The 12,487-nt window shown below is 36.2% G+C and overlaps 1 non-coding gene across 1 annotated transcript; it reads left to right on the top strand.

Annotated features, from left to right (window-relative positions):
- The first annotated feature begins 309 nt into the window (after positions 1–309).
- Positions 310–418, top strand: LOC132268021 (small nucleolar RNA R71). The gene has a single exon (XR_009469166.1). It is a non-coding gene; the product is annotated as a small nucleolar RNA R71 (small nucleolar RNA).
- The last annotated feature ends 12,069 nt before the right edge of the window (positions 419–12,487 follow it).

Below are 12,487 nucleotides of genomic sequence, written 5' to 3'. Positions count from 1 at the left end.
GAAGACACTTGATTCGCCAAGTTTTGATTGATCAATTGATCAAACTTTTGAGATAAAGACTTCATCTCGGCGGTTATATCATTTGAGTGGTCAACTTGATGCAAGCCAACACTCTTCCTACCTTGAGAATTTCTACCATTCCTAGATGACAATGTTCTATGCAAAGAGTTTTCACTCATGCTCTCATAAAGACGCCACACGTCTTCCTCTTGCCGGTCTATATAAGAACCTCCCATTGAAGCATCAACCATGCCTTTATAATTGTCCGATAAGCTTTCAAAGAAGAATTGGACCAATTGCCATTTAGGCATGTCATGGTGAGGACACTTCCTAAGCAATTCATTGAAGCGTTCCCATGCCTCGTGGAAAGTTTCTCCCTCCCCATGTGTGAATTCTCTAATGGCGATTCTCATAGCATTGGTCTTAGAAACCGGATAGTACTTTTTCAAAAATTCTTATTGCATTTCTGCCCAAGAAGTTATAGAAAAAGGCCTAAGGTTGTTAAACCAATACTTCGCCTTATCTTTAAGGGTGAATGGAAAAATTTTCAGCCTTAAAACTTCTTCTGGCATGTCCGTGTATCGAACCGTAGAACAAACTTCAAGAAACTCATCCAAATGCTTGTAAGGTTCTTCACTAGGAAGTCCATGAAAGTTAGGTAACATTTGGATAGTTTGTGCTTTAATCTCATAATGGTGTGCTCTAAATGGTGGCAATTGAATGCATGTGGGTGCATTATACTCATTAGGCACATAGTGATCTCTCAATGCGAGTGGTGGATTAGCAACTTGAGGTGCAACATAGACACCTTGGTTATATTGAGCTTGATTAATGATGGGGGGTTGTGGTGCATACATTGGCCTTGGAATTCCCATTGGAATTTGGCCTTGTTGTTGAGGAGGTTGATGAATGTATGGCCTAGGCATGCCTAATGGAACTTACATATTATCATTTTGCACATTAGGATGAAGGATGCCTTGTTGGTCTATGTGACCAAGGTCTTCAACATGATCATCATTGAGAGCGTCCATAGGTAGATTGGTTCTATGTGAACTTCCTCTTCCCCTTGGATTCCTAATAGTGGATTCTAAATGCAAATCAAGAGGGACAAGAGTAGGTCTCAATGAACGACGACCATACATGCACAATGCAACACGAATAAGCAACTTTCTCAACAATGCAATTAAACTTCAAAACCACAATTTTCAAATGCAATGTATGTCAAATAAATGCCTCCACGTGGGCCCCCGATTTAACTAAGGAGATTGAGTAAGAAGGTCTCACAATAGTCCTTTAGCACTTCAACGCCAAAATTAAAAGCTTAGCTTAGCAATTTTACTTAACAATTTTTCATTTTAAGCATTTTTCCTTTGCTTTGCTTTGCTCCTTAGCTTGGAATTACTTTGCTAGCTCCTTGCTCAATGCACCTAGTCAATGGAGAACAAATTCAATAAGCAATCAAAAACAGAAAATAAAAAGAAAGTAAAGACGCGATCAAAAGAGTACTAATCCTAATTGAATTTCACAATTCGACGTTGCCAATTTAAAATCCCCGGCAACGGCGCCAAAAACTGACCGGTCCTTTACAAGGGTCGCGATACCAAGTCAAGCTTGAAGAGTTGTGAATTTAGGAGGTGGCCAAGTTTTACATTTATAGAAAGCCACTACTACCTTTCTCTATATAAAATATAGATAGGGCGAGTAGGGATCGTCCCAAGGGATTAGATGGTGTATCGAATTGTGAAACTATGGTAATTAGGGTTAGTAGGTCGAGTGATCACACAATTGATTGGTTGGTTGATTAAGCTAAATTGAATTCAACTAAATAAAATAATATGAAGTAAACAAGAGAGAGAGAGGTCTTGGGGTGTAGAGATCACCACCAAGCAATACTTTTCTATACTACTAACAAGTGATCAATTGAGGGTAATGGATGTGTTGCAATATGATAAGGGTGTGTGTGCATTAGGTTGATTCAATTGGCAAGGATGACAAATCAAGTAAGTATTGTCTAAACATCATGTGAAGAGCACAATATATCTAAACAATAGAGCATATATTGTCTAGACAACATGGGGATAGCACAATAGATCAAAACAAGTCATTAATCCTTCATTAAGCTCACAATCCACATACAACACAATATTAGAGGAATATGCCATTTGGACTCACAAGCATGGAACATCAAACATCAAGAGTAGATTGTCCTCCCATCTAACATTACACTACCACTACACTAAATCTACACTACTAGAATGAAAATAAAGCTATCTAGACTAGGGGAGAGGCACAAACCATCAAGAATAGGCATAAACCATCAAATGAACCAAAATAGCATTCATTAAGCATATCATCTTGATAATCTCTAGATCTATAGCATCAATACACATAGACATGCATCAAAAACACTAAATCTAGGGATAAGCACATGAATATCCTACTCTAGCATACATAGACATATGGATAGAATAGAATAGTCAATTGGAAGCATTAAACCATACAAACCATGAAATAATCAAGATTTATATATACATGAATATCAAGATGTATCATACAACACTAATCCCTCAATAATACACAAGATTAGAGTATAGAAAGCATGCTTGGGGCTAACTCTAGCTCCAAGGGGATGTCTAGCCACTCATGGTAGTGATGATCCAACCCTCAGGGGCTAACTCCATGGCTGCTCCTTGTTGGTGAAGATCTCCTCCAATGGTGCTCTAGCTTCCGTACTTCCTCCTCTCCAAGAAGAGCCTCTAAGATCAATTTTCAATGTGTGACAAGAGACTCCCTCAAAAAGTGTATCATATTCCTTATATAGGTAGGTCAAATACACCCCATGATGAGCTGTGGTCGTGCAAGCCATATTCTCCAATCATTGGATGAAAGACGGAATAAATGAGCTGGACTTTAACTTTTTCTCGCTGGAGGAAGTTCGATCGATCGAACCTTAACTTGGATCGATCGAACTGCATCTTGGATCGATCGAAGTGGTCTGACTCCTCCGGATAATGACAAGGCTGGGACATTTTCAAGATATTTATGGGGAAAAAGACAAAAGTGGTTAGTAGGCGTACAGCTGTGGATAAGATCAATCATTTGAATATGACAAAATAGGGTTCGATCGATCGAAGGTGATGTTCGATCGATCGAACTTGGAATTTCAGCAAAGGCCAAGGTTGGATCTATCGAGAAGTACTGTGATCGATCATAGATGTTCGATCGATCGAACTCTAAGTTGGATCGATCGAACTTTTCAGCTGCACAACTTGATTCCTTTTTGCTCCTTTCTTTCTCCACTTTGCTCCCTCCTTTGGTTTATCTCAGGATTGCTTCAATTAAGCTCTTATTTGGCTGAGTTAGCTAAATTTTGGGATTAGTGCCTGAAAATATAAATAACACATAATAAGTCTAAAATGGCAAAGTAAGATAGATAAAGGTACTAGAATGCTTAAGCTTAACGGGTTTAAATGCACACTTTTCAGTGCTCATCAACAGAGATTACATGAAGAAGATGAAAAGAAAGGGACGAAGAAACACTCCTCGAAAAAAAGAAGAAGAAGAAGAAGAAGAAGAAGAAGAAGAAAGAGCGTGAGATTTGAAAAAAAAAAAAAAAGATCGTGATTTTTAGATAAATAAATAAAATATCGTGTGAAGAAAAAAAAAAAAAAAAAAAAAAGAAGAAGAAGAAGAGTGAAGAAAAAGTCATACCAATTATTTGTTTTTAAGTAGAGGCCGCAATCCAACACAGTCTTCGGAGGTTGTAATCTGACTAGTCTTTAGAGACAATTGCAATTAATGTTAAACTCTATAATATTGGTGGTATATATAGGCAACCAAATATCTCCTATTTGTATTGGGATTTGTATAATTTGGTAAAAGATGAAATCTTACAATCCAAAGTTGGATAAAAAATAAAAAAATAATAAAAATAAATAAAAAAGAGGAAAGTTAGATACTTCAAGTCCCACTTGAAAAAGGAGATAAGTCCTGTCAAACATGGGACTCGAAGTAGGGGCAATTTGTAGACACTAAAATTTTAGTGAGCTTTGGTTTTGACAAATGGACCCATTAAATATGGGCCTAATGTTTAATTAAGTTATTTAATTGGCCCAAGTTTGGTCCACTTAAATTATTTAATTAGCCCAGCCCAGATGGCTAAATATAAAGATAATTATTCCTAATAAAATATATTTAGAATAATTATTTTTAAGGATAATTATCATAATATAACCGACCCAGCCCATTTATGATTTTTTCTTTATCAGGAGAGGACACCTGTCATCATCCTATTAATCCAAGAAGCCTATAAATAGAGGTTTGGAGGAAGAAACAAAGGACATAAATTTAGAGTCCAGAAATCCAAAGACTCAGAAGTCTAGAAGGTCCAAAACTTGAGAGAATCAGAAATCCAGATGGCTAGAAATCTCAAGGGCAAACCTGAAGGCGAAGAATACTAAGCACATCCAAAGTCATGCCGTTTTTCACCAAATTCAACAAATTCTCTTCTCTTTTAAGACAAAGAATAACAAACACATCTAAAGACGTGTCGTTCTTCCTCAAATTCAACAAAGGACACAATTTCAGAATTCAAAAGTCCAGAAATTCAGACACAAATTCAAAATTCAGAAGTCCAGAAATTCAGACACAAATTCAGAATTCAGAAGCTCAGAAATCCAGAGACTCAGAAATCCAGAGACTCAGAAGTCAGAGACACAAATTCAGAATCCAAACCCAAAAGCGAAGAACAACAAGCACATTCAAAGTCGTGCCGTTCTTCATCAAATTCCACGGTGATTCAAGAACAAGTTCGTGCAGCCCTTGGATCCAACCAACAATAGAAAGGAGATCGAATCAGAAGACCATTCTTTTTGTAAAGAATATTATTATAAAGGATTGTACTCAAATTTTCCAAATTAATAAATTATTATTTGCTCCGTATTTTGTTTCTATTTGCAGACTTACAAAATTTGTGTGTACAGTTTGCATGCATGTTCACTTTGCACATAACATCACATTTGTATGAAATGGATGTTTATGGTCATTTTGGGTACTTCACTTGAAAAATAAGAACTTCCCTTGACATGGTCACTTAGAAAATTTGATTTTAGGGGGGGGATCACTTCACAGCGTTTTTCCAAAAAATGTTGTCTTGGTCTCGAAAACCTTCGTCAATTCAGATTTTCTGGTTTAAGCCTCTTTTAAAATTTTAGAGCATATTACTATTCATTGACTTTTTTTTTGAAAATCGTGTCGACCGTTCTGAAACTTTCAAGGGTCTTGTGGGTGTATTTTAACACTGTATATTCAATTTAGGTGTTTTAAAAACCTCCCGAAGCCCCATTTCCATTTCTTTGGCAGCAACTCGGCATGTTTAAAATTCTCTTGACCTGATTTATCTTGGGGGCATTTTGGGCATTCCAGCTTGTATATTACTTTTAGTTTGGATCATGGTTGATTAAAAAACATGATTTTAGGGGGGGTTACTTCACAACATTTTTCTAAAAAAATCCATTTAAGCTTTCGAATTGCAGCATTTCCAAAACAGACCCGGGAGCATGCCATTTTTTTTGTTTTTATTTAAAATTTTTGAGGTTTCATAACTCTTTCATCCAGACTCCAAATCAGGCGATTCTTGAGTCTAACTTTATTTATTTTTCGCCGTCTTTCCAATAGTGTGCACGGTAGCACCCAAATATGTGTAAAATGACTATTTTTCCCCTAGGGTTAAACTTGCCCGTTTTCAAATTTTCGCTTCCGCATTTGCTTTCTTTGAGTCCTACAGCTTCATAGGAAGCCACTTTTGTGTCTTAGGGATGACGCGCATCTCTAGAAACCTTGTTTTTTTTTTCTTTTTCGCATTCCGGATCTGCTATCGGGTCATCTTTCGGGTCATTACAAGACACACTGGGTTTGAAAACCAAGGCCATCACAAAAATATAGAATTTCCCATGGGCCATAATTGCATATAACTTATCTAGGCCTTCTCCAATTTACCCAACCCATTTCTTTGGGTTAAATAACTCCAAGCCCAAACCATGATTAATTAAAATAAAATAAACTAATTAATTAAACAAGCAAAATGCACATAAATAAATAATGACAAATAAAACACATTAAATAATTTAAAATAACCTAATTGACTAAATTAATCAAATAGCCATTTAAATAAAATAATCAACAATTAGCCAAATAATACAATTAAAATGCAATTAAAATAATAAATTAAATGCTCTAAAAATTAGGGGTATTGCATTATCCCCCCTAACAAAGGAATTCCGTCCCCGAAATTCACCACATACCTTATTCAAAAATTTCTAAAATTTTTGAACGGATTTCATCTTCCCGTTCCCAAGTGGACTTGACCTAATTATGATGGTTCCACTGAACACGTACAAGAGAAATGACTTGGGTGCAAAATACCTGATTCCTACGATCAATAATACGACAAGGTGGCTTTACATATGTCGCATCCGGCTGCAACTCTATCTCACCAACATCTATATGCTGATAACGATCCTCATCTCACAAAAAATTTTGCAACATAGAAACATGGAAAAAATTGTGGACAAGATGTGAATAGTTCGGAAGTACTAATCAACAAGCTACAGGCCCTACATGATCCATAATCATAAATGGACTTACAAAATGTGGCAACAACTTCCCCTTCTTCCTAAAGCATATCACTCCATTTATAGGAGAAACTTTGAGCAAAACCTGATCCCCAACCTGAAACTCTAGTGAACAAGTATAACGGTTAACATAATTCTTCTGCTTACTCTAAGCAGCGCGCATACGATCTCGAATAAGAGCGATCTTATTAGAGGTATCCTTAATGAATTTAGGACCCAAAAATCTGCTCTCACCAACCTCTAACCAACAAACAAGAGATCTACACTATCGACTATACAATGCCTCAAAAGGTGTCATACTAATAGTATTCTAGCAACTATTGTTATAAGCAAACTCTCTAAGTGGCAAGTACTCCTCCCAATTGCCCTTAAAATCAAGGATGCATTTGTCCATCTATTTGAGGATGATAAGTAGTGCGAAGATGTAACTCTATACCTAAATCCTTCTGGAAGCTTTACCAAAATCCTAATACAAAGTTTGAATCCCTATCTGATATGATGGACAATGGTATGCCATGTAGCTTCACAATTTCTGCAATGTAAAGCCTCACCAACTGTTCTGAAGTGAAATCAGTGCGAATAGGCAAGAAATAAGCTGATTTGGTCAATCTATCAACAATGACCCAAACGGAGTTATGATTTATATTTGAATTAGGCAATCCCTCAACAAAGTCTATATAAATACTCTCTCATTTCCACTCCGATATAAGAAGTGGTTCCAAAGCACCTGGCAGTCTCTAATGGTCAATTTTAACCACCTGGCAAGTACTACACTTAGAGACAAAAATAGTTATGTCCCTCTTCATACCTGCCCACCAAAATTGTCGCTTCATGTCTTGAACATCTTATCTCCACCTGGATGAATAGAGAACTCAGATTTGTGAATCTCAGTCATCACATCCTTCTTCAAATCATCAGCAGAAGGTACTACCAAATGTCCCTTATACCTTAAGCCTCCATCTGTCCTAATAGAATAAAATGGAACATCCCCAAAAGCTAACTCTGCAACTCTATCAATGCACTGTTGATTTGTAAGTTGCGCCTTAAGTACTTTATGGATGATAGTAGGTGTAATTACTACGCAAGCCACAAAAGCATCAGATAACTCATCAATTGTCTTCATCACATTTTGTAGCAAACAATGTTGAAAGACTAGAACAAGGTCGGTGGCTGAGTGTATGCACCACTACATTCGCTTTTCCTAGATAGTACTATGTAGAAAAGTGATAATCTTTCACAAACTCTAACCACCTGCGTTGTCTCATATTAAACCCCCTTTGTTTGAACATATATTGTAGACTCTTGTGGTCACTAAACAGTCGGAAGGACTCTTCCAACAGATAATGCCTTCAAATGCATAAGGCAAAGACCACAACTACTAACTTCAAGTCGTGAGTCGGATAGTTAAGCTCATGAGGCTTAAGCTTACAAGACCTATACGATACTGGTCGCTCCTCCTGCATCAAAACATATCCCAAACCCTACAAAGAAGCATTTATATAAATAAGATACTCTATCTCGCTCTGTGGAGAAGCTAGAACAGGCGCCGAAGTTAACTTGCTCTTCAACTTGTCAAAAGCGGTCTAACAGTGCTCATCCCACACAAACGGTACACCCTTCTTAGTTAGATAGGTGAGTGGTCTTGCTATTTTCGAGAACCCCTAAATGAATCTGCAATAATATCCTACCAATCCCAGAAATCTACGAATCTTTGAAGGTGAGGTAGGTTGTCCCCATTCCAGAACTGCTGAGACCTTGGCTGGTTCTATCGCTATTCCCTTCTTTGACACCACGTTACCTAGAAACTTCACCTTTCGCTGCCAAAAGTCACACTTCTAGAACTTGGTATATAACTGGTGCTCACAAAGCATCTACAATACCTTGCAAATATCTCCAGCACGATCCTCCTCTAACTTAGAATAAACAAGAATATCATCAATGAATACAATGACAAACTGATCTAAGTAAGTCCTGAAGACCCTGTTCATCTCTTAGTAACATCTTGCTCCCTAACTTGAAGCTGATGATAGCTAGAACACAAATCAATCTTGGACAAATAAATGGCTCCCCTCAATTGATCAAATAGGTTATTGATCCTGGGCAAAGAATACTTGTTACGAATAGTAGTAGCCTTGTTTAACTCCCTATAATCTATACACAGGTGAAGTGAACCATCCTTCTTCTTCACAAATAAAACCAGTGTTCCCCATAGTGAAGTACTCTTACAAATGAAGCCCTGACTAAGTAGTTGTTGAATCTGATCTTTCAGTTCTCGTATCTTCATCAGTGCCATCTTGTATGCTACCTTAGCAATAGGTGCAGTGCCTAGAGCTAGGTCATTAATAAAGTCTATCTCTCGACACAGTGGCAACCCTGGAATCTCTTGGAATATATCCTGAAACTCTTGTACAACTGTTATACTATCGAGTGATACATTAGTCTTCTCCTCTATGTAAAATATGTGTGTGCTAGAATCCCCATAAGGTAATGGCATAACGATAAGGTACATATCCTGACCCGGTATAACGAAAACAATAGGCTTATCTTAACAATTAACCTGACCATGGTAGTGAAATAACCAATCCATCCCAAGTATCACATCATAAGAGTGCATGTCCAAAACAAATAGATTGGCTAGAAATCTAAGTCTACTAATATCTTTGGACACATACCCACAACTTTCATGCAAAATGGTACTAACACCTAAAGGTGTAACTATACTATGAGGTGTCTTACATAACTGTGTCACCATCCTAGTCTAGAAATCTGATGGTTGCCCTGGTCCTGAGGCTCCTGGTACTCTTGCTCCTCCTCTTGAAACAAAGGCAACTGCTGCTCCTCTGTAGCCTGCTGATGTCGTAGGAGATTCTGATGCCTACACTCCGCTCTCCTTTGTTGCCTTGTTCTCCACATCTACTCCCTTTCCCATCTTCTTCCAGCGTTAACCATTCTGTTAGCACAAAAAGATGAACATTAATATGCATTTAACGGACTATAAAGGAATACAATGAATTCTAATACTTAGGTTCTAAATCAAAAAATACGCTACACGGAAATTGAAATACGATAGAAACCCTTAGAGACACTTGAATCTGGAGTGCTCTGATACCAACTATGATACCCCCTAATTTTCACGTGTAGGTTGGCCAGACCTACACCCGAAGACCCGAGGATATCAAAACAATCTGATAATAAACGAACACATAATACAAAAGGAATATAATAAAATAAATAATAAAGCTGAAAGGAAAAAAACTAAATAATAAATAATTATCATCTGATACCAATACTCCAAATAAATCCAGTTAACCATAAACCTTCAAAGTACAACTCGGGAATCTGTATATCAAGGACCCCTAATAAAATCCCATAACTAAAATAATAAATATTACTAAGTCTGAGAAATTAAAGAAATATGAGATAACGTCCTACATCGACGATACGGAAGAATGAAGATGAACGATCTCTGATTTGCACAAACAACTCTAAGAATGGTACTGTCGAGTACCTGAAAAATAAATAGTGGGTCAGACCCACATACAAGTTTGCTCTACTATGACCCTATCAGAGAACCGGCAATCAAGTTCGCACTATCTATATAGTTGATACATACATATATACACATAAAGACTCTCACTAAACAGTAGGGCAGACTCAACCAAATAGTGGATATCTCATGGAAAAATCGCACATGAGGTGGTCCAGAGTCCTCTTCTATTAGGTACACACATCTCCTATATCCAGCTATCTATCTAAACCAGCAATATACACCTCAGTCTTAACCACTGATTCCGAAACCTTAAGCTCGTATCATGGCTCACATATACATATATAAAATACATTATTAATAAACAGAGTCATATCTAACAATAGCACAAGTAGAGTGTCTTGACTTATTAGCCAACCCACATACACACCAATCCAAAAAAATCATGTATAACAATGGTGTAAAATATCAAGGAGCCTAACTTATTAGTTATCTCAATAATCTCATCACAAAAAAGAATAAATCTCATCATAGCTACATCTAATAGTGGCACAGTAATTATAAATCATAATAGTCGAATCTAGAATAATAAATATGATAGAAGCATGATTAAAATCATAATACCATTTACTCATATCTAATCATGATAAAATAAATAATTACAGCCATGTATCATGCTCGCAAATCCTAAATATATCAACAACAATGATTATAATAATGAATCCAACAATTACATTTAATTACACAAATTAAATATCACGAAAGATTAAATTATACTTATTAATTAATTTAATTATTCCCATCCAACATCAAAACACGAGTGTCTATTACAAATTTATATATTTAAGGCCTGTGTCAATGTCCCCAATACTTATAAACATGTTCGGGACCATTTATACTCAAATCGGGCTCATTCAGAGCACTTTTGAAGAAAACAGGCTCCCAGAGCTCGAGCACAACATCCCTATGCTCGAGCATAACTCCTAGTGCTCGAGCACTGTGCGTCGGCCTTTATGCTCGAGCACAAAGTCGCAGAGCAATTTTGCAGATCCGTTTTTGACCTGTAAATCCGTCGTTTGGGTCCTAAAATATGATGTCTAAGTCCTATGTGATCACCAATGATATAGACAACGAAAATACACAAGATCCAACAATTTAAAACAAGTTTTATACATTAAATCAAAGAACCCATTAATTTAAAGAACAAATACATATAAAAATGATAACAATTAATTTCAATTCATTCATATCAATTAATAATCCAATTAATTATCTGATTTAAAACATAAAGTCTAGCATGTGATGGAGAAACTATAGATTCAAAGGGAAAGAGATAGATAAATAACTTGCCTTATGATTTTCGGATTGAAAATCAATTACATAAGCTCTCCGTCCTTCTTTTCTAATTCTGACAACCTTCAAGCTATCTCTGGTCACCTTCTTCTTCCTCTTCTCTCTCTCTCTCTCTCTCTCTCTCTCTTTATATCTCTACCTCTCTTTGTAACTCACATATATGTAAAAACCCTCTTCTTCTGACTACTACATATATATATATACTAACCTAGAAATCCTAACCTATGACTAACTAAAATAATAATAATAATAATAATAATAAATCCCTACACGTATTATTTTACCAAATCAATATCCACATGATATATGCATATATATATATATATATATATATATATATATATATATATATAAATTAACATACACATATAAATATATATATTAATATAAACACCTTTCCATGGGCCATAATTCCATATAACTTATCTAGGCCTTCTCCAATTAACCCAACCCATTTCTTTGGGTTAAATAACTCCAAGCCCAAATCATGATCAATTAAAATAAAATAAACCAATTAATTAAACAAGCAAAATGGACATAAACAAATAATGACAAATAAAGCACATTAAATAATTTAAAATGACCTAATTGACCAAATTAATCAAATAGCCATTTAGATCAAATAATTAACAATTAGCCAAATAAAATAATTAAAATGCAATTAAAATAATAAATTAGATGCTCTGAAAATTAGGGGTACTGCATATTTGGACCCTCTAAATCCAATGGTGATATCCGTTTGCCTGTTTGTGCATTTTGGAGGAAAATTCAAATATTAGAATTGACCGGTTGGTCCCTACCGTAGAGACTTGGTCAAAGGTGAACTAGGTTGGAAAGTAGGCAATATTATAGTGCTTTTCTAGGTTTTTGGACCTTCTGAGCACAATGGTGAGGTTTTGTGGGTGAGTTTGTCCATCTTTGTGAAAAGTCAAACTTGGGGTTGATCGCTAGGGCCCTGCCGATGGTTTTGGTCAAAGTGTGTGATGGAGAATGGTAAAGACTTCAAGGAGAGGTG

Source organism: Cornus florida, unplaced genomic scaffold (assembly GCF_030987335.1).
Source record: "Cornus florida cultivar Cherokee Brave unplaced genomic scaffold, ASM3098733v1 CherokeeBrave_3.0.0_Hap2_Chr07, whole genome shotgun sequence".
In the NCBI taxonomy this organism is placed as follows: Eukaryota; Viridiplantae; Streptophyta; class Magnoliopsida; order Cornales; family Cornaceae; genus Cornus; species Cornus florida.
The sequence above is the reverse complement of the archived record's forward strand: the minus strand, read 5'-3'. Positions and strand labels throughout refer to the sequence as shown.